General features: G+C 47.0%; 1 long non-coding RNA gene across 1 annotated transcript; it reads right to left on the bottom strand.

Annotated features, from left to right (window-relative positions):
• Positions 1-12,109: 12,109 nt before the first annotated feature.
• LOC123602366 lies at positions 12,110-14,272 on the bottom strand. Its single transcript, XR_006714462.1, has 3 exons — positions 14,017-14,272; positions 12,845-12,915; positions 12,110-12,744 (listed from the first exon to the last, which is right to left on the bottom strand). It is a non-coding gene; the product is annotated as an uncharacterized LOC123602366 (long non-coding RNA).
• Between the last annotated feature and the right edge of the window lie 7,787 nt (positions 14,273-22,059).

Genomic DNA, 22,059 nt, shown 5'->3' with positions numbered 1-22,059 from the left:
ACATACAGATGTAGAAATAAAAATAATCTTTCACCAAAGGGATCATGAAAAAAGTATCTCTTATTTAATCTATAGGGTACAACAGTATAACATAGATCCAAATATGTGGCTTAACCAGGTAGAAATTTTACAGATGGAAAGTTTCTCTCTTAGTTAACAGTTCCAATAGTCCAAGGCTGAGGGGCACCTGGCTGGCTCAGTTGGCTAAGTTCCAACTTCAGCTCAGGTCATGATCTCACAGTTCACAGGTTCAAGCCCCCATCGGGCTCTGTGCTGACAACTCAGATTCTGCTTCGGATTCTGTGTCCCCCCCCCCACCCCCACCCCTCCCCTGTTCATGCTGTGTCTCTCTCTCTCAAAAGTAAATAAACGTTAAAAAAAAATTCAAATGGTCCAAGGCTGAGGAAGGGGTGTTGAGTATCGATATTGGGAACTCAAGTTCCTCCCATCGTTTTTGCTCTGCACGTTTACCCACAAGATTGAAGAAGACTCATCATGACCACATTCCAGACCACAGGAAGGGAGACAGAGGAAGAGGGCACACTCCTTTCCTCTTAAAGGCATCAATGGGGCACCCAGATGTCTCAGTCAGTTAAGTGTCTGACTCTTGGTTTCGACTCAGGTCATGATCACATGGTTTTGGGAGCTGGAGCCCCGTGTCAGGCTCTGCACTGATTGCAGAACCTGCTTGAGATTCTCTGTCTCCCTCTCTCTCTGCCCCTCCCACACTCGCACTGTTTCTGTCTCTCTCAAAATAAATAAACTTTAAAATAAAATAAAATAAACTTAAAATAAAATAAAATAAAATAAAATAGGCATGAGCAAGTGGTGGCATGCATCATATCTGTTTATATCCCAATGATCTGAACCTAATTGCAGGGCCATACGAAGCAAGAGTAGAAAATATAATCTTCAGCGGACAGCCAAGGGCCCAGTCTAAACTGCTATGACCAAAGAAACAATGCGAGAACGGAGGCTGGAGGGACAAGGGAAATGTCTACAAGTGATCTGGTTGTTAGAAAGTTCTATCATCGTTGAGCTGAACCTGCCTCCCTGACACTCACCGATTGGCCCTACGTCTATCTGACCCGGGAGTCAAGCTGCGTATCAGTCTCATTTTCTACATGAAAGCCTTGCACGTATTTGGAGACAACTGTAATTTCCCCCGAAGTCATTTCCAAGCTAACAATGTCAGTTTCCTCTTTATTTCTCACATGGCATGTTTTTCAGATTCTCATGACCTTGTCCAATGTAACTCTGTACACCCTCTGGTGGAACTCGTTATGCAACGTGAATGAAATGGGACCTCCATCTTTCCTGTTCGGAAAGTGTATTTCAATTAATAGAGCCTTTGATTGTGTTTTAACAAGTGAATCTACTACTGACGTGTGGGGTTTGAGATTAGTGAAAGAACACGACCCTCTATCTCAGACTTCGGTCAAGCGAGGTCCCCATCTTATAGTCACACAACGATTTTATGAACTTTCACGTACTACCCTGTCTATATATCCTTATTACTTTTCATCTTATTACTTTTAGCCCAAGGTTCTAGAATGTCAATAGGATTTCAGCTCTTAATCTATTATTACCGATAACTTGCAGCATGGATTAAAAAAAATTCTAAGCAAATTAAATAACCAAAAGAGGGGCGCCTGGGTGGCTCAGTCAGTTAAGCTTCAGACTCTTGATTTTGGCTCAGGTCATGATCTCGCCATCTGTGAGTTTGGACCCCACGCTGGGCTCCGCGCTGACAAGGTGGAGCCTGCTTGGGATTCTTTCCCTCCCCCTCTCTCTGCTCTCAAATTGTAAGTAGGCTACTAATAGTATATTTGAGCACAAGCTTGCGTGCTCTCTCTCAAAATAAAAAAAAGAAAACAATTATCAACTCTAGAAAAAAACACAAAAAGTTGTACAACAAAGGAGGCAATGATAGTATACTATTCTTAATTCCTAGTAGTATTCTACGAGTATCCTATCATGAATAGTAATGAGTGTTATTTACGTAGTGATAATGATGTAAGTACTGAACACAAACGAATAAAGATTGAGATGAAAAATAATGCAAGAGGTGAAAAGAGAGGAGTGTAGGAGCATGAACTCCTCACCTTCTAAAACAGAAGGATAGATATTAACTAAAATTGGGGAACCAAGATGTAATAGTATAAGGAAATTCTTTATAAACACAGCAATAAATCCTAGAAGAAATAGCTTATCATTTGAAAGTAGATGGATCCGAGGAGTGGGGCTGTGGACACGAGGCAGGCAGGCGGGAGGCAGCTGCCTTTCCTTCTTTCCATTCAGTACCATTTGACTTTTTTTTTTCTTTTTACTATGTGCATTTATTACTCTGTTAAAAATAAACATTAATTAAAAAAAAAGAAACAGTTTAATTCGACCTGCTCCATAAGCCCCAGACTAGGAATCTATTAATTACTTTTTATGTGTCATTATCTAACATTTTAGAACAGGAAGGGGAAAGATGCCATTTCCTACACAGTATAACACTGCATTTGGTATGGAGTTATCACTTGTGTCAGGGAGATAAATTTAATCACCCCTTTGGTGTCCTATTGTTACGAAGTGACAAAGTTAATGCGATTTGCTCAGTACACTTGTTCCATTATTAATGTGTCACTCAGAATGAGGCTCTAATTTTGTGAAATGACTGAATTTTTATTCTAGCTTTTGAAATCATCATTTCTGTCAGTTTACTTCCAAAAAAAAAAGAAAAAAAGAAAATAAGAAATTTGAAAGAGAAGTAGTTCAGATCCAATTCCCTAAATTGTCTTAGCTCATGGGGAAAAAAACAACTTTTCTGGGAGAAAAATTCAGTTTCATTTACTTCTCCTAAAAATAATATTTCTTTTTTTTTTTTAAGTTTATTCATTTATTTTTGAGAGAGAGTAAGTGAGCTGGGGAGAAGCAGAGAGAGAGGGAGAGAAAGGATCCCAAGCAGGCTCTGTGCTTATAGCGCAGAGCCCCATGTGGGGCTCGAACTCACGAATGGTGAGATTGAGCCCTGAGCCGAGATCAAGAGTCGGATGCTTAACTGACGGACCCACCCAGGTGCCCTTGATATTTTACATTATAAAACCCAAGTGCTAGGAAACTTAGTGATCATCTAATCCACACTCTTCATCTGTCATTTAAGTAAACTGAGGCAGGGAGAAAAGTCAGAATATTAACCATATTGTAGTGATGCTCAAAGGAGCCAGTTTTTGTTTTTTTTTAATGACCCAATTTTCTGACTACCTATCTTATTTTGGTACTTTGGGTTTCGGTTCAGGTGGTAAGAGAGGCTGGAGCCTGTCTTTGGTTCGCCCCAAATGTTATATGCTAAGTAGTATTCATTCTTTAACACATCCGATATTTGACTTGTCTAGTGTATGCAAGACTTGAGGCACCTGGGTGGCTCGGTCAAGTGTCTGACTTCAGCTCAGGTCATGATCTCGTGGTTTGTGGGTTCGAGCCCTGCGTCTGGCTCTGTGCTGACAGCTCAGAGCCTGGAGCCTGCTTTGGGTTCTGTGTCGCCCCTTCTCTCTGCCTCCCCCCCCCCAAATAAATAAACATTAAAAAAAAAAGGCAGTGGATTAACTAGTGAACCTCATTCACTCCTTTGAGAAAGAGAACATGGGCATTTATAGAAGACCTGGGACCCTTCATTCCTTTGCTGGCCTTTGCTGAGTGTACAAACACCCCACGCGCCCAGGTAGATCAAGGTGTTCCTAGCAATCTGCACATGCCCTCCAGCCTCTGGGGAGGACAGCAATTCCCCAGAGCAATAGACCATTTCCCCCCAGATGAACTCCCATTCATTCAAAGCAGCTGCAGCTGTGTGGGAAGGGTAGGTTTTCACAAGAAGTCCCGGATGAGCAAAGGTAGATGTATGCCCTTGGGATCTTTGCAGCTCGTTCTCTCTTTGTGAGCATGCAAACCAGCCGAAGCCAGCTGCCTGTGATAAAACTTCTCTCAGCCATTACAACGTGTAGTGCAGAAGGAGGTAAAAAATGATCAGATGGACGGCGATGCACTGAGCGATGTGGAAAGTGGAAAGTAATTCCTGTGATCGAAACTTGCTCTTTGCGGTTATTACCGTGTTCCTGGGGAAGCATCATGGAAAGAACCCATGCTTTGGGACCAGACAAATCGGGGGTTCAAGTCCCAGCCTCACACCTTCACCCCAAGGACAGTGCACACATCACGTGAGGGCTCTCAGCTTGCCTTCTTCCCTTCTCTGAGGCAATGATACTGTCCACCTAATGTGCTGTAGGTATGGAAAGCTTCTGAAACACAGCAAGCATCCAATTAATGGGAGCTATTACAGTGATGTTTGTGGAACACCAGCAGGATTCAGCAGAAAGCTTGTAGATTGGGAAAATGTCATCACAATTCGTTGGGGGAAAAAATGTATTTTTATTTTTTCTTATTTTATTTTTTTTTTCCCCCCGAAGACGTGATCATTTTCCTAACTCTGCTGGTGAGCTCTCGTTCCTAAGCAACTTGCAGGCTCGGCCCAGATTTCTGGCAGGGGTCTCTGAGTTGTCGTTGCCAGGAGGAGATCATGCCCCATTTTATCACCCATCCCCAGGGCTCTATCACCTAGACAAATGAACACCCTGCATGAGCTGGGGACCAAGAGGGGGTCAATACTCTTTCTGCCTGTGAAGTACTTTTTGATGGTCTCTAATTGGCATTTATCCTAAACCGAATCAGTATATAGCATTGTTTAGTTACCTGTCTTCCCTAACAGGCGGCAACCCACGCTTACCATGGGATAGAGAAACAATATCCAGGAGACCCGAAGGCGGTGAGGGGTCCCCGGGGCAGGGAGAGGATCTTGGACTGGTTCTCGAGGGCAGGAAGGGCTAGGGGACAATGACATTGTTGTTCAACTGGCCTATAAAGTGAAACTGTCCTGAACCTTCTTAAGAATCGTACATGGGGGGCGCCTGGGTGGCTCAGTCGGTTGAGCGGCCGACTTCGGCTCAGGTCATGATCTCGCGGTCTGTGAGTTCGAGCCCCGCGTCGGGCTCTGTGCTGACAGCTCAGAGCCTGGAGCCTGTTTCGGATTCTGTGTCTCCCTCTCTCTGACCCTCCCCCATTCATGCTCTGTCTCTCTCTATCTCAAAAATAAATAAACGTTAAAAAAAATTTTTTTTTAAAGAATCGTACATGGAAAGAGAAAGAAAGCAGACATCCAGAACCTGTCCATAATGGGATACAAAGGGCATTTCAGCTTATCCAGGTGTGGTGGTCTTTCCAAGCTGCTGAAAGTGCCCCTGCTACTGGGAACCCAAGGTATTCCTGTGCTCTCATCACTGGTGATGCTGGCATCCCCAGCTCAGAGTGCACCAACACCCCCCAGGTCAGCCCCAGAGAACAATTATGGTGGCTCTCTAGCATTCATGAGGGTCCTGGGGGCCTCTGGGCAGGGGATTTGGAGGCAAGGACTTGAAGCACAGGCAAGATCGGCATCCCCTCCTGCCTTGATGGAGACCTAGGCTGCGGTCCTGGACCCGCTTAGGACACTCGTGCATTAACCCCCACCACGCTTCTTCTTGGGGTCCACGGCCCCTAGCACTTTGGGGACCATGTCCACGTGGGTCCAGTCTCAGGAGTAGATGCCCTCTAGACTCAGGGCCCCTTTCCATATCTCCTCCTCATTCCCTTTTTTCTCCTCGTTCTCCAAAGCCCTTATTCTTCTCATTCACTTTTATTTTTTTAACCATAAAAGGGCTCAGTGGTTCCCCGAAAGAGTTCGATGGTTGATAGATGGAGTGGAAAGTCTGTAGAGTCCTTAGCAACACCCAACACTTCTTTGCCTTCCCTGTGGGGTTGGGGAGGACCCAATTCCTGGAGACACAAGTTGATTTTTTGCCAGGGTAAAATAGTATTTCCAACACTTTCTGATGAGTCATCATCTACCAGGGGTGGACAAAAGGACCTTCGGCTACCGCTGACAAAACGTAAACAAAATAGAAACTGACAAAGGAACCCCCATGCTGTAGGCTCTGGTGCAAGCTGAGGCTTTGGTGATACCTTGCATACATTTATATAAATGCCTCATCTCCCCCATCAGAAGAGGGCGAGGAAATGTGTCCTTCTCGTCTTTTCTATCCCACGTCACTTAGCATCGTACCTTATACCTAACAAATGCTCAGTCTGAAGGCCCTGCTCCTATCTTTATTGCTGCTTTTTCAACTCTTGCTCATAGTCTTAAGTCCCTTCACCAGTGTGTTGTGATCCCTGAAATACCATCCTATATCTGTAGCCCTCTCCAAGAGGCCCCTGTAAGAAAATTAAACATCTCAGCTATAGTCTGGACTGTCCAGAGCAAGGACTGTAACAAGGCCATATTATTAAAAGCTCTGTGTAGAGATTAATACCAACCCATTAATCTGTACCCTTATGGTTCCTCAAGCAGTTATAAACCCACCTAGTTGTTGGCTTTAACCCATATTTCTCCATCTTGAGCGCACGGATATCAAAGGAGACCTTGTTAAACGCGGCTCGAGTTCCGAAACACTTCGTCAAGTATAGTTCCGAGGCCTACTAGTATAATGCATTAAGTAGCACGGAGTTCTGTCTGCAGCGCTGTAACAAGATAGCAGTTTATGTTTCTCTCGTGTGAAAGTCCAAGCTGGTAGGCTGGCTTTGCTCCAAGAAATTATCAGGGACATAGGCTCTTGTTTCTGAAACACTTCCAGGTACTGCCCTCATCTGCATGGTGTCAAAGGACTTCCTTATCGACATTTTAGCAAATACCATGCGTCTTCGGTTTAGGGCATGACTCAAAAAGGACACACCTCACTTTTGCTCATATGCATCGCCAGGACTTGGTCACAGGGCTGGATAATTCATTTCTATTTCAGGTAGCTCAAGTAGGCTGAATAATCCCTATGATCCCTACCCTGCTCTCCCCCACCCCCAGCCACCAGCCAAGACACTCATGTCCTAATCTCTAGGTCCTATAGATTACCTGATGTAGCAAAGGGACTTTGCACACGTGATTAAGTAAAGGCTCTCAAAATGTGAGATGATCCTTGATTATCTACAGGAATCCAATGTAATAACAAGGGTTGTAAAGGGGAGACAGGAGAGTTAGAAGGCAGAGGATCAAAGAGAGACAGAGAGACGTTTGAGACTGTGCTGGTGGCTTTGAAGATGAAGGACGAGGCCACAAGTCAAAGAAAGCAGGCGGCTTCTAGAAGCTAGAAAAGGCATGGAAAAAGATGGTCTCTTAGAGCCCCCAGAGAAATGCAGTCCTGCTCATGCATTTTAGACCTCTGGCCTCCAGAACTATAAAATATTAAATTCGTGTTGATTTAGGTCACTAAAGTCTTGGTCATTTGTTATGGCAGCAGTAGGAAACGAATACAGCAGCCATTTACTCTGCTGAAATGGCCCTTCCTGTGGAAAAAGCTAAGAAAAGATATTGGGGGATGGTTAGCAGTCTCTACATGACTTTTTCTCATAGTGGTCTTAACGCCTGTTCCTAAAGATCGCTCCTTCCTCTTCAAGTTGCTCGCAAACACTCTTTTGAAAATCCCGTGGTTTATCTTGCTGGGGCTCATGGTCAAACCCACGGGCCTCTCTGGTGCCTCGGAGGTAACCGGTGAGGGACCCACCAACTTACTCATGCTCAGTCTAAGCTGCAAGGGCTCAGGACCTGACGTTTAAAGCGTTAGGGCGGTCCCCCGGTTCCTTCATGCATCTCAGATCACCGGTCCCCATCTATGAATAGTCCCTTGCCCTTTCAGTGGGGAGATCACGCTCCTTGAGACAGAATCCAGAAACGACTCGGGTAGGTGCTGGAGGAGTTCTGCTTTCTTAACGGCGCCCATCAGCAAGCAGCATGCCGTGAGCGCTCAGCAGAACTTTGACATCCTGCCTTAGATAACTGTTGAAGGTATCAGATCGCCTCCATGGGGTTGACGGAGGCCAGGGCCGTTGTGGCTTTCTGGCCCAATCGGAAGAAGACAAAGGATTCGGGCTTCTCCACGGGCCTCTTGGCATGGCTTCATTGCCTTCCAGGTACCAAGTGCCCACGTTTCTGGGCCTCCAACCCTCTCAGGCCTCTGCTCCCCACCATAGTTCCAGGGTTGTTCAAAATGATGTATCTGCTTACCTCAGTTCACCCAAAATCCACAGCTTCTTCTAAGAGCTATTTGCTCCCAGAGAAACAGCCTTTGGGACGACAGCCAGCATAATGGGGAAATCAAATAATTCTGGGGATTAAAGTTTCCAAGAGATGAGCGCATCTCTCTGTTTTGTTCTCCTCACCTGCTCTGTGTTCTCTCTGCCAACAAGCTCACTCTGCCCCAGATTCATTGGCAGTCAAGGCAGGAGCCAACTGCCTACCAGAGGCGTCCTCATTAAAATGCACTGCTCTTGCTAATTAGGAGCCAAGGTTCTCCCACGGTGGGCTTGGCCTGGGTATTGCCATTATCTTCATAAATAGACTCTTTACTTTGCAAATGGTGCTGTCATAGCCAGGCATTCCCGACCTGGCAAATGCTCTGTGCATTCTTAAGTGGCGGAGGGAGTGTGTTAGCTCGAGAAGGCAGAGGCATTCATGCTGAAGCAGGGCTCTGTCCTGACTTCACCCCGCTCTGTCTGGGCAGCAGGCAGTCAACACAACGGCTGAATCTGAGTGCACAACCACGATGTGAAGGAACCATATGGCCCAGATTTTCTGGGAGATCTTCTTTCCCATCATTTTCATCTTTACGGTAAAGGCGACTTGTTAATGCATAAACTGCATAAATATTTTTTAAAGGGCTCTAGTCGTTTTACCTTTTAAATGGCAATATGGGGCGCCTGGGTGGCTCAGTCGGTTGAGCGGCCGACTTCGGCTCAGGTCATGATCTCGCGGTCTGTGAGTTCGAGCCCCGCGTCGGGCTCTGTGCTGGCCCCTCGGAGCCTGGAGCCTGTTTCGGATTCTGTGTCTCCCTCTCTCTGACCCTCCCCTGTTCATGCTCTGTCTCTCCCTGTCTCAAAAATAAATAAAACGTTAAAAAATAAAAATAAAATAAAAAAAATAAATGGCTATACCTACCAATAAATTCACAAGTCAGGGGCGGGGGGCGGGGGCGGAAATGAGATGAGTTCTTGGTCTCCTTATGTAATCTCTATGAGAACGAGTTTGCTTACTTAAGTTCTTTCACCTACAAAAACTCTACTAGCCTGTCTCATGCTTACCTGTACTCGTTCTTTTGCAAGGCCTGTTCTGATTCCCTCAATGAAACGTAACCTCTCCCTTTTCTGCATCGTCAGCGTATGTGTTTATCTCTCTTTCACGCCACCTGTTTGTGGAATACCGACTCTCTGCCAGGTCTGTGCTGAACACACATGATCTCTAATCCCTGCAGTGAACTTGCAACTTAAGTGTTATCCCCATTTTGCAGATGAGAAAACTGAGGCTCAGTGCCGTCAAGAAATGGGTCCAGGGATCTTCCTCCGCAGGGAGCCGAGTGAGGCTTGAGGATGTGAGTTGCTGTTCACAGTGAACTTCTCTTCTTACTAGACTGCAGACTCCTACAGGGAAGAGCCTGTCTGTCCGTCATCTTGGCATTTCCTTTCTGCCCGAGGCACTCAAGAGTGGTGCATCGAGGAAATGAAGTTCTTGGTTACCATTTAATTAGGGAGATAAAACATGCCTTCAAGAGGGGCGCCTGGGTGGCTCAGTCGGTTAAGCGTCCGACTTCTGCTCAGGTCACGAACTCGCGGTCTGTGAGTCTGTGAGTTCGAGCCCCGCGTCGGGCTCTGTGCTGACGGCTCAGAGCCTGGAGCCTGTTTCGGATTCTGTGTCTCCCTCTCTCTCTGACCCTCCCCTGTTCATGCTCTGTCTCTCTCTGTCCCAAAAATAAATAAACGTTAAAAAAAAATAAAAATAAAAAACATGCCTTCAAGAAAAATAGCTGTATTTGAAGACAGTCTAAAAGGGTAGTTGGGGGGCGCCTGGGTGGCGCAGTCGGTTAAGCGTCCGACTTCAGCCAGGTCACGATCTCGCGATCCGTGAGTTCGAGCCCCGCGTCGGGCTCTGGGCTGATGGCTCAGAGCCTGGAGCCTGTTTCCGATTCTGTGTCTCCCTCTCTCTCTGCTCCTCCCCCGTTCATGCTCTGTCTCTCTCTGTCCCCAAAATAAATAAACGTTGAAAAAAAAATAAAAAAAAATAAAAAATAAAAGGGTAGTCGGTACAAGTAATATACCGACTGCTGGTGAACCTCCCTTCTGCAAAACTTACCCATAAAAGGTTCTATGGCTGAAGTTACAGGGCAAGTTGTTAGCTTCCCCCCTAATGCGAGTGTTATAGTGAAAGAAACACTTTGCAAACTTTAATCTGCCTCTGAACCACCGAGGGGGATCTTGTTGAAATGAACATTCGGTTGCATGTTTGGGGTGGAACTCGAGAATCTGCATTTCTAAATAGCCCCCAGGTGATGTCACCGCTGCTGTTCTGCTGGCCCCACTTTGAGTAGCAAGGCTCTAGGAGACTGAACCATAAACTAAAATTGGGGGAAACGGGAAGAAAAAGAAGCAGGGGTGAGGGGAGGGGTGGAGGTTAGAAAACCAGAAGGGTTTCAAAATGGGTGAAAAGTGCCTGCCCCCTTACCTCTCCCTGCGTTGTGCTCTTTGCCTGGAAATGCCTTGTACATTCTTTCACTGACAAACGTTTATTTATCCTTTGAGACAGTTCAGAGGTCATTGCCAGGAAACTTTGCCGAACCTCCAGGCTGGGCTAGTGTACCTCTCCTGTGTGATCAGGATAATCAGTGCATACTTCACTCCGGTCGGCTTCCCCACCCTGATGTGGGAAACAAAGGCAGAAGGAAATGGCAGATAAAATTAAATTTCCTTATAACCTGCGGCCGGTTGGCAAATAAGTGAGGCAGGCAGAGCAAAACGTGTCTCCGGGACTCCCTACTGTCTTAATGCTAATGATTGGCTAGAGGGAAAAACAACCTTGGCTTGACAATAGCTAAACCTCCCGTAATCTGTGAGTCTTCTTTAGCATATGAAAATCTCGTGGGCAACTTCCCCTTGACTTTACCTCCCCCAGCTCCCAAGAATATAACCAGTGTCTCTTCAGGGTCCTGAGGCAGCTCTTTTTTGCCCAGGGGTCCTGGCCCCGAGCTTTAGGAAAATCACCTTTCTACACTGAAGACATCTTCAAGAACTCTTTCTTGGCTGTCGGCTCCAGACCCCACGAACCCCACCATCACCCCAAAACCTCATCAACCTGACTGTCCACGCCTTGAGGTCAGGGACTGACTGTGCATTAAAGGTCTGACACCTGATGGTCGCTCTTTAATGAGGTGAATTTCATGGAGACTGAGGAGCGGGTAATAAGAAAGCAAGGCAGGACGTTTTGTACCTCAATACCCTGGATTTGTTGTCTCACCTCCTTGAAGAGTGAAGAGGTGGACACAAGGAGCAGCTGGCAAAAATTTATTAGAGTATAAGATTAGGAAGTAAGAATAGTAGGAAAGCTCTCTTTACAGAGAGGGGGCATTCGATGGTGAATACCTACAGATTATAGGCAAGGGTCCTTGTTTCATAAGGTTCTTGTCCGCCTTCACTTCCCCCTCGTTTCTTGCCAGGCTCGACCCTTATTGGCTGGATGGCTCTGGGTACTGGGTTGTCCAATCCTGATTGGCTCGTTTCCATTGTGTGAGGAGTCAGACTGGTCCTACTGTCCCTCATGTACCGTAAGTTTTATGGTTTACTTTTTTTAGTCAGGTATTTTGATTGTCAAATTCCCGAGGGGAACCTGAGGGGGAGTAGGCGGTGTCTGTTACATTCTTAAGGGGAACCGTAAACCCGAGGGGGGTTTGCTGTAGTCTGAGGCTCCTGGCGTTGTTCCAAAATAGGTGTTTTCCCCCACCCAGGGATCTCAGGTTCTATCCTTTCCCTCTCTGCCTATTTTATCCTATCCTTTCCAATCATAAAAGTAACGGTAGCCTACTAGAGATGGAAAGGAAGCAAAGCCAGGACAGCAAAGAAGTTCTGTGCCAGTCATCTGCTGTCCCAGTAAGGCTATGTAAGAAACAACCAGAAAACTCAGTGGCTTAAAACAAGTGGCTTGTATTCAACCCATGAGGGTAGGAGTCAGATGGACAGCTTTGATCCCAGGTTAATCCTCACGTGTCTACCCTCAGTTGGCAGATTGGCTCTGCTGATCTTGGCTGGGCCTTCCTGCACACCTGGAGCTCCAGCTCAGGGCCGTCACCCCAGCCGCTAGGCCAGGTTCGGGCTCACGTCCGTGGCAGTCCTCCAAGAGACGGAGTGAAGTGTCGGAGGTCTCCTGATGCCTAGGCTTGCGTGTGGCACAATACTACTTTTCCTTCATTTTGATGACCCAAACTAGTCAAAAGGCCAGTCCAGGGTCAAGAAGGGAGGAAATAGGTTCTATTACTTGAAAGGAAGAGTTACAGTTCATAGAGTAAGCACGTGACTGCATGGGGCAGCGTAACTGGGGCCATTTTTGCAATCAGCTGCCATAATTTTAGATTGACTCAGACTCTTTGACTCTTAGTAAGAGTATGCAAATTCCAGGGCACGCCACTAGTGGATCGTGACCTTAATGCTGTCACCTTCTGGAGACAACTGGGCTGCAAACCATAGCCACTCTTTATTATTTGCACATCAGTCACCCAAGGCAAATGTTCTTTCCCAGACTGGCTTCTTAGCTGTTTCCTCCCACTGTCCAGCTGGTGTGTGTTCATATAACTCAGGCTTGGTCTAAAATTAGGGTGAGCAAAACATGATTAGAGAGGCGAATTTGTGGCAAAAAAAAAAAAAAAAAAAAAAGTGAAATCGAACCAAAACTAAATATAAATACCTTTACATGTAGCTTCATTCAGATTACCTGTTCCCGCAATCAATAGAGATCCTTAAGAGTTGTTTTCCCTCCTATGTGGAAGAAACCAAAGGAACAAATAAAAAATTAAATTAAAAAAAAAAAAAAAGGGACAAGCGAAAACCAGACTCTTAAATACAGAGAACAAACTGGTGGCTGCCAGAGGGGAGGTGGGCAGGAAGATGAAGGGATTAAGAGTACACTTATCCTGGGGCTCCTGGGTGGCTCAGTCCGTTGAGTGCCCGACTTGGGCTCGGGTCATTATCTTACAGCTCGTGAGCTCAAGACCCACACTGGGACTCACCACTGTCAGGGTGGAGCCTGCTTCGGATCCTCTATGAGCACCAAGAAATGCATAGAATTGTTGAATCACTATATTGTACACCTGAAGCTAATGTAACGCTGTATCTTAATTATGCTTGAATTAAAAAAAAAAAAAGAGTACGTGCGAACCCTCCCCTCCCCGTCTGCCACACTTAGTTCTCCCCAGAGGCAAACAATGGTATTTTTTAAACATGTCCTCCCAGAAATGCACATATAATCAGATATAAGCAAATGCATACATATGTCATCTCCTTGCTTCTGCGTTTTTGCATTTATTTGTTTCAATTAACATTACACTTACAAAGAGTTTTCCAAATCAGGGCATAAACACTTTCTCATTCTTTTGTTAGGGCTGCATAATTTTCCATCGTGCGGCCATATCAGAACTCCTGTCCCCGGTCCCCTACTGACAGCCACCTCATTTGTTTCCCTTTTTCTGCTATCGTGTGACCTCAGCTCTAGAGGACTTGAGCGAGCACAGCCATGGATTCCAGACTTTGGCCCTGTGAAGGGATTAGTGACAATGGCTACTCTATTATCTTCTGATTGGAGACTTTGTCTTAGTTTGTAACCTTGCCACGTGAAAAACAAACAGAAAATTCCATGAAGACCTTCCACTTGGCCTGTGCCCAGCATCTTGGGAACTTTATGTTCTCAGTGACCTCCAGAGGAAGGCGTCCGGGAGAGTGGGGAGCCAGCAGGCAAGCAGAATATGATTAAAACTACAGTTGGCTCTGTTGCATTTTTAAAGGGCTGTTGAGAACTGTTTAGGAGAAGGCCAGTTTGCTCAAGCATCTCTCCGTGCTTAAGAGCTTTTCCACATTACTTACCTCTGCTTTGCTCCCGTCAGCACTTTCTGTCCTGGAGGCAAGTTAGAGATGTGCAGAAACAGAGTTCGGGCAAAACTTCAGTACAACGGCCATGGTAAACTGGATGCTTGGGGATCCCAGAACCCCTCGGGGTAGTCTAAATGCCACAGTCACCATCTAAGATTCAGAAAGGCCAAATCGGTTCGTATCTTAATTTGTCCAGAGGCAATCATGTACACCAATCGTTTCCAAATGCCAGCTCATGCTGCCTCAGAATCACCCCTGTGGGTTGTTTAAAAAAAAAAAAAAAAAAAAAAATTGCTGGGCCCCACCTCACAGACCCAAGGAACCAGCCTGTCTGGAATCTATAACAAGCTGCTGGGTAACTCGGAAGCCTCGTCAGGATTGGGAACTCTACCAAGGCAACAGTGCAGATCAACATGACTGCATTTAGAAACCAGGAAGCTCAGGCCTTACAGACTCGCTGTGTGGGACACACCAAATGTTCCGGCACCCTATCAGCCTGATGCTCGGGCATGGAAAAGACTTCACATTCTCTCTGGCTTCAATGGCTTCAAAGGTGAAACTCTATCCCTCTATCCCTATCCTACCTCCTGGCCAGTCCCGTTTCCGACAGGGGACCCTGAATGTCACTTTGCAATGGTGATCTACGGAGAAACATGGGGTAGGGGTAATGCGGAGCTGAGGACAAGTCCGGTGATCCCCTTCTGGCTCACGTGGATACACGCAAGTCATCATGGCACCCTAGACGAGGCCCTGGGATTGATCAGGCTGACAAGGAAGCTTGTCTGAAGAGGGATAGTAGATAGAAGGCTGGACCACCGTCCCAGGCAGGGAATTACTGCCATGAGGTGGTCCCACCCAGCTGATTTTTTTTTTTAATTTTTTTTTTTTTTTAATTTAGTTTTGAAGGAGAGAGTGTGAGCAGGGGAGGGGCAGAGAGAGAGGGAGACAGAGGATCTGAAGCAGGCTCTGAGCTGTCAGCACAGAACCCGACGTGGGGCTCAAACCCACAAACTGTGAGATCATGACCTGAGCTGAAGTCGGATGCTTAACCGACTGAGCCAATCAGGTGCCCCAAGCGACTTTTCCAAGGGAGTTGTGAACTCTGGGGCCATTGGGTAGTGTTGGTGAGAGGGGAGGGAGGTGGATTCAGGTGCCCCTGTACTCCAGAGAGAACTGTCTTGTCTTTAAGTCCAGGATCAATCTGGGAAGCTCTGCTTTTCCTAGGGGAAACTTGGCCTCCTCACCCTCTCAAGGTCCTCCTCATTGGTGGCCATGGTCACACCCACATATGTGGCCATTCACGGGGTCTCAGGTGGGGCCTGTGCCTGACTGCAAAGGGGGTTGTTGATTCTGGGGGGGGTGGACCATCAGGGGTGGCGACTCTCTGCTAGACCTAACTTGCCCTTTTACGTAGGGACGACAGATTTTCCTGTAAGTCTGTATACCTGTAAATTTAATGTCAATGCATTACGTGTTTAATGTCCAAAGCTTCAACCAGGATTCTAGAAGAGCAGACCAGTAACGCTTTGCTATTTCAGGATGTACCTGTGCAAATAAATCCCCTTTTAAAAGTCAAAATCTGTTTCTCAAAGTCTGAACAGTGCTTTGTACATAGTTGGTTCTCAGTGAGTGGATGGTAAATTCATGACGATACATCAGTTATCATCCTGAAATTAAGTGATATCTACATATAAAAAGATACCCTCTGCTGTGGTCGAAGGGCACGACAATGTTCTTGTATTTTTCAATGAGCCTGAGCCGATACTAGAATATTTGCCCCCAGTGACTTGTAATCATCACTCATGCTTTGAAAGTGTGCCACTTCCGTGAAGGAATAAATGGAAAAAGGATTCACATGAAAATGCTTTCATGGATTAAGGAATTTTAGGTAAATACTTCAGAGGGAACAAAACCCCCTTTCTAAAGCCCCTTTGTCTAAGTATCAATCCATGCCTAAGCCCAAGGCAACTGGAAGCACCTTTACTCCTACACACACCCTATGTCCTTATAGTTGACACAGAGCTTCCCGAACTGAGGCTCCAAGCACAGGCCTGAGCAGTTACTCGTGTAAAGATTTTGATCCATGACAAGCTTTTTGTCTTCCTGAGTTGGATTCAAAAGAGATCTGGGGAGACGAGGCAGAGGGGGAAAGGAGAGAAAAGACAGAGGAACCCAGAAGGAAGAGAGTTTGAGGTACCTGCGGGCGCCATTGCTGTCATTGCCTCCAGCACCTCAGGGTTGTCTGGGACTTGGGCACAACAGAACAGAGAAGAAGAAAAAGAAAAACGGACCAGTTTCTCCATTCCTCCTAAGCATCTGGAATCTCCTTTCTGCTTGTAGAGCCAGAAGTAGAGGGCTTTCGCCTGGAATTTTCTCTATCCATATCTGCTTCTTGCTTCCAATTTTGGGGCTGCCTTGAGTCCAAGCCAGGAAACATCAGGGAGAAAAAGGGGGGCAGGCAGGGGTAGGGCAGACAATGCTGGTTCTCTGGCATTTCACATTCTGGGCTTTCCCAATCCACCTGCTATCACTTATTTTTTAGAGTCCTCAAATAGCTACCCTGTGCATTCTTGCTGGTTTGTAGGGCTGCATTCACTCGGAGAGAGTGAAACTAGGGTTTTAACCTTTCTTTCATTCTGAGATGAGTTCACAAAGGCAAAAGTCACCAGGGAAGAAGTTTATCTAGTAAGGAAAGTAACCTAAGTTTGGTTTCTTAACTTTTTAGATCACTTCGCTTCCTCTTCAAGATCAGGAGCAAGAAAAATCAAAGCTAGAGCCTGATTATCATGCAGGATGTGCACCTGCTGAGCAAAAGGTCTACAACGTCTTAAGGTACTCAGAGCACAAAGTAAGCATGAGACCTTAAGGTCAGAGTTGTAGTTTAAGAAAATAGGCTATATGGTCCATACAGAGAGGTCTTTCATATACGCCTCGGGATTTAACTGCAAGAACGCTAACAAGCTTGCTTTCTCAAAGCTTTTTGAAAATATTCATCGAGTTGCCAAGACCAGGGTGTTCTTCATCAAGGACTTCCGAGCAGATAAGATTTAATTTGCACTTCTGTTGGCCTTGTTGGGGAGGGTGAATTCCAGGGAGTGATGTACGTTTTCTGTAAACTCAGCAAGCCATTGTTGAACAGGATTTCTGCAGATATTGTCAGTGGGAATATAATTTGGGTCAATGAATCATAAATTCTATTTTGGTAATTTGCCGAAGACAACATCGAGAACATAGCTATCCCAGTGGGGGAAACTGGAAAGAGACATTCATAACTTTAACAGCATGGCAATAGGGCAGGGAGGGGGGAGGCAAGAAGGGAGACACATTCTGCTTAACAGATTGCAGACTTGTTTTCAACCAATTAGTCACCGAGCAGGTAGGATACTGTTTTTCCTCCAAGCGCTGGGGGTGACTCTGAAGCAGTGACCACGGTCTGCCCAGCCACAAACAAACAGGAACATGACACTTGGGGTAAGTCCCCTAAGGTTCTCCGGTGACTACCTCTGTTCAGTTGATCAACCCATGAACTTGTCCCTTGGAACAAATCCACAGACATTAAATGCGACAGCCTCGTGCTGCTGGTGTCCTAGTTTCTGTAGGTTACAGAAAAAGAGCCAGTTCACACACTGGCTTTATCTTTCCTTCCTTTTGCTTCACAAACTCAGGTGGAGCTATGGGTTCAAGGAGACTCCGGTGGGGGGAGGAGCAGTGGAAACGAGTGCGAGGAAGAATGAGCTGTTCGTTAGATGTGGCCTTTCCTTAACACATTTTTTTTTTTCAGTGTAGGCTCCACCCCCAGCGTGGAGCCCAACGTGGGCCTTGAACTCATGACCCCGAGATCAAGATCTGAGCTGAGATCCAGAGCCAGCCACTCAACTGACGGGGCCACTCGGGTGCCCCTCAGTACAATTTTATCTGCTTTATTTAAAAAAAAAAATTTTTTTTTACATTTCTTTATTTTTGAGAGACAGAGAGAGATAGAGTGTGAGTGGGGGAGGGGCAGAGAGAGCGAGACGCAGAATCCGAAGCAGGCTCCAGGCCCTGAGATGGCAGCACAGAGCCCACGAACCGCAAGACCATGTCCCGAGCCGAAGTCGGACGCTTAACTGACTGAGCCACCTAGGCGCCCCTACAATTTTATCTGCTTTATAAGTGAAGAGATGGGAAGACTAAAAATAACAAAGAAACCCCAAGTCATCCTTATTCATCCCAGGAATTAAATCGAGGACCCTCGGGGCACCTGGGTGGCTCAGTCGGTTGAGCGTCTGACCTCTGCTCAGGTCATGATCTCACGGTCTGTGGGTTCGAGCCCCACATCGGGCTCTGTGCTGACAGCTCCGGAGCCTGCTTCAGATTCTGTCTCTCTTTCTCTGACCGTCTCCTGATCATGCTCTGTCTCTGTCTCAAAAATAAATAAACATTAAAAAAATTTTAGGGGCACCTGGGTGGCTCAGTCGGTTAAGCGGCCGACTTCAGCTCAGGTCATGATCTCACGGTCCGTGGGTTTGAGCCCTGTGTCAGGCTCTGTGCTGACAGCTCAGAGCCTGGAGCCTGTTTCAGATTCTGTGTCTCCCTCTCTCTGACCCTCCCCCGTTCATGCTCTGTCTCTCTCTGTCTCAAAAATAAATAAATAAATGTTAAAAACAACAACAAAAAAAAATTAAAAAAAAATTTTTTTAAAAATAAATAAATCGAGGACCCTCAACCAGAATGCCCTTCTTCTTAGCTCATCAGGGTCCTGGAGGAAGAGACGAATCGTACCTGAGGGCGGATGTAAAACCAAGGTCAGACAATTCCGCATTTACCCTCTGTTGGCAGCCTCCTCACCAATCAGTCCTCAAGAGCTTTGCTCGAGTGAGAAAGCTGCCCTTTGTTTCTGACAAGGACAAACAAGAAAACTGGAGTTTGCAGTAGGAGGGATTTGGATTAGATGTGAGGAAGGATTGTTAGACTCCAAGTGTTGTGAGGCAGAGGGATGAGTTATGAGAGAGAGAGACAGAGAGAGACAGACCTGCTAAAGATTTTAGAGACAGCTCTCTTCATGGGGTGATCAAAGTCCTTCCAGGAGGACCAATGAATGACATGGGGAAGGGAAAGAGAAACGACCTTCTTTCAAAATAAGCAGTGGCTGGGGTGCCTGGGTGGCTCAGTCAGGTTGAGCGTCCGACTTCGGCTCAGGTCAGGATCTCCCGGTTTGTGGGTTCGAGCCCCGCGTCCGGCTCTGTGCTGACAGCTCAGAGCCTGGAGCCCGTTTCGGATTCTGTGTCTCCTTCTCTCTCTGCCCCTCCCTGACTTGTGCTCTGTCTCCCTCTGTCTCTCAAAAATAAATAAACATTACGGAAAAATTTCAAAATGAGCCCTGGCCGCCCCCCCCCCCGCCCCCCCCACTGGGGAAGAGCTATGTCAGTTTCTTAAGGGGGACGGAAAACCACCTCCCCAAGTTTAAAAGACATTCTTAGTGACAGAACAACAGCAGCATCCCGGAGCGGGGCTTCCCAAACCCGGCTGCCTGTTAGAATCACTGCGGACTCCGGGAGCCATCCCAGTCCAGTTAGATCAGAAAGTGTGGGTGGTAGGGCACGGGCATTGATATTTCTTTCAAAGCTTCCCAGGTGATTGGAAAGTGCATCCAGGGTTGAGGAACGCCACGTGAGAGGTAGAGCTGATAGTCTGTACTCTCTTTGAGGTCTTTCTAGTGGTCCAAACATTCATTTGGCTGGACCAAGGAAGTACAGGGAGTCTACTTATAGGTGTTGTGTTTTCGATTTGATTTGATTGCTGTGGCGGAGGACCAGGGCCCCGGGCATTACACTGTGAAGGCAGGTGCCGCTGTGAAGGCAGGTGACACAAGGGAGCCACTTTAACAGCCTTGTGTCAAGAGCCCAGGAAGACGGCACCTGTGACTCAGTGGCCGGGAGGCTCCCTACAGAGAAAGGCTGTGATTCTGTGCTGGAATAAGGGGTCTCCAAGGTGCTGAGTACAAGCTGCTGGTTCATCTTCAACGATCACAGGGCAGAATGCGTAAAATTCCCGAAACACGGTGAATCGGTCGTCTGCGGTACAAAGGAGACACGTCGTGAAGCTTAGCGACCGAGTAACATAAAGGCAGCAAAGTGGGGCACCTGGGTGGCTCCGTCAGTTAAGCGGTCTGACTCTTGATTTTCGGCTCAGGTCACGATCTCACGGTTTGTGGGTTCGAGCCCCAAGATAGGCTCTGCATTGACAGCTCGGAGCCTGCTTGGGATTCTCTCTCTCTCTGCCCCTTTTCCCTGCTCATGCTCGCTCGCTCTCTCTCCCTCTCTCTCTCTCAAAATAAATAAACATTAAAAAAAATAAAGGCAACAGAGTGCAGGGGTTAGGAGTTCCAGTTCCAAATTCGGACTTCCCTAGGTTCAAGTCCTACCACATACTGACTTCATGCCCGTGGGCATATACTTAATTTCAGTTTTGGTTTTCTTACCTGTAAGATGAAACCAGTAATGATAACTGTCTCCTATCGTTGTGGTGATTCAGGGAAATGATAAATGTCATAGCTGGCGTTGCGTTCAATAAAAGCTGCCCGCGTTTAGTTTGTTGGGGCGGGCGTTTTGCCCGCAGTCGCTGCGGTGATAGCGGGGAGATGGAGGTTTCCTGGACAACAGGGCGGTGGCATTGGAGACCGAGGAAGAGGTGGGAGAGAAAGGCATCAGCCGGGACACCAGGCTGGTGCCGGCCGCTGCTTCTCCCGGCCATGGGGCACCCTCGCTCTGCCTTCACAGCCCCTGTACTTGGTAGGGAAGGAGGGCACCCCTACTCAGGGTGGCCCTGTATCTGCTCAACTTTAAGAGCAAATGAAGTCAGGGACACCTAGGTGGCTCAGTCGGTTGGGCATCTGACTCCTGGTTTCGGCTCAGGTCACAATCTCATGGTTGGTGAGTTTGAGCCCCGCATTGGGCTCCGTGCTGACAGCGTGGAGCCCGCTTGAGATTCTGTCTCTCCCTCTCTCTCGGCCCCTCCTGCATTCTGTCTCTCTCTCTCTCTCTCAAAATAAATAAATAACAACGACAAAAAGAGCAAGTGAAGCTGTCACCTGGTCTTCAGGCATATCATCCCTGGAGATTCTGAGTAAGAAATTTGAGGGTGCAACCAAGGAATCTGTATTTTCTTAAGAGACCTCTGGGCGATTTGGCCACACAGACGGGTTTGAGACATTTAGTGCAATCTGCTCAGTCCAGTTGGAAGGGGTCAGGAAAGCCCCTCTGCCCGAGCTCGCGGGCTCGCTCTTGTGTTTCGCGGCCAGAGATCAGCGGCGCAGGAGCCCCGTGAGACAGACAGCTGTGTGATCAAGTACCTTCTGTTCAAGAGCACTTGGGCCTTGATGTGAGATCGCAGAGACCTAGCACTTGAGATCGAATTCAACAAGTATACAGAATACTTAAGAGGAAGAGAGGCAAGAGGTGATTTGGGGACAGGGGTGATGTGGGAACAGGAGGGGGCTTTTGGCGACATAAAAAAAAGAGGCCATCTGGGAGGCGGACAAAGGGAGGGCATACACCTGGAAGGTGGAGAAAGGGCCCAAGGTGAAAGGAGGGGGGGTTCCCAAGACAAGCCTGCTTCCTTCACCATCTAGTTACAACCCAGAAACTGCTGGGGACAGGGCACCTGCTGGGATGACAAGTCTTGTGCCAAATAGTTTAACACCCACTTGATTTTCACAGCTGCCCTACAACAAAGGCTGTTATATGTATTCTATACCGTATTCTTACAACGAAGTCAGCTAGGGGAAAGAAAATACTATTACGAAAATCATGAGGAAGAGAAAATACACTTATAAGACTGTACTTATTGGGGAAAAAATCTACATATAAATGGACCCGCACAGTTCAAACCTGTGTTGTTTGGGGATCAACTGGGTAAGCTCCTAGAGAAGAGAGCTGGGGAGCTCGTCTTGTGGACGAAGGGGGAATCTCTGAGGGAGTGTATTTAAGCAAGAGATGGGGAGGAAAAGGATTCCAGGCCTAAGGAAGACTATGCATGATGACTGGAAGTGAGATTGGG

Source organism: Leopardus geoffroyi, chromosome D1 (assembly GCF_018350155.1).
Source record: "Leopardus geoffroyi isolate Oge1 chromosome D1, O.geoffroyi_Oge1_pat1.0, whole genome shotgun sequence".
In the NCBI taxonomy this organism is placed as follows: Eukaryota; Metazoa; Chordata; class Mammalia; order Carnivora; family Felidae; genus Leopardus; species Leopardus geoffroyi.
Note: the sequence above shows the minus strand (reverse complement) of the source record. Positions and strands in the feature narration are given on the sequence as shown.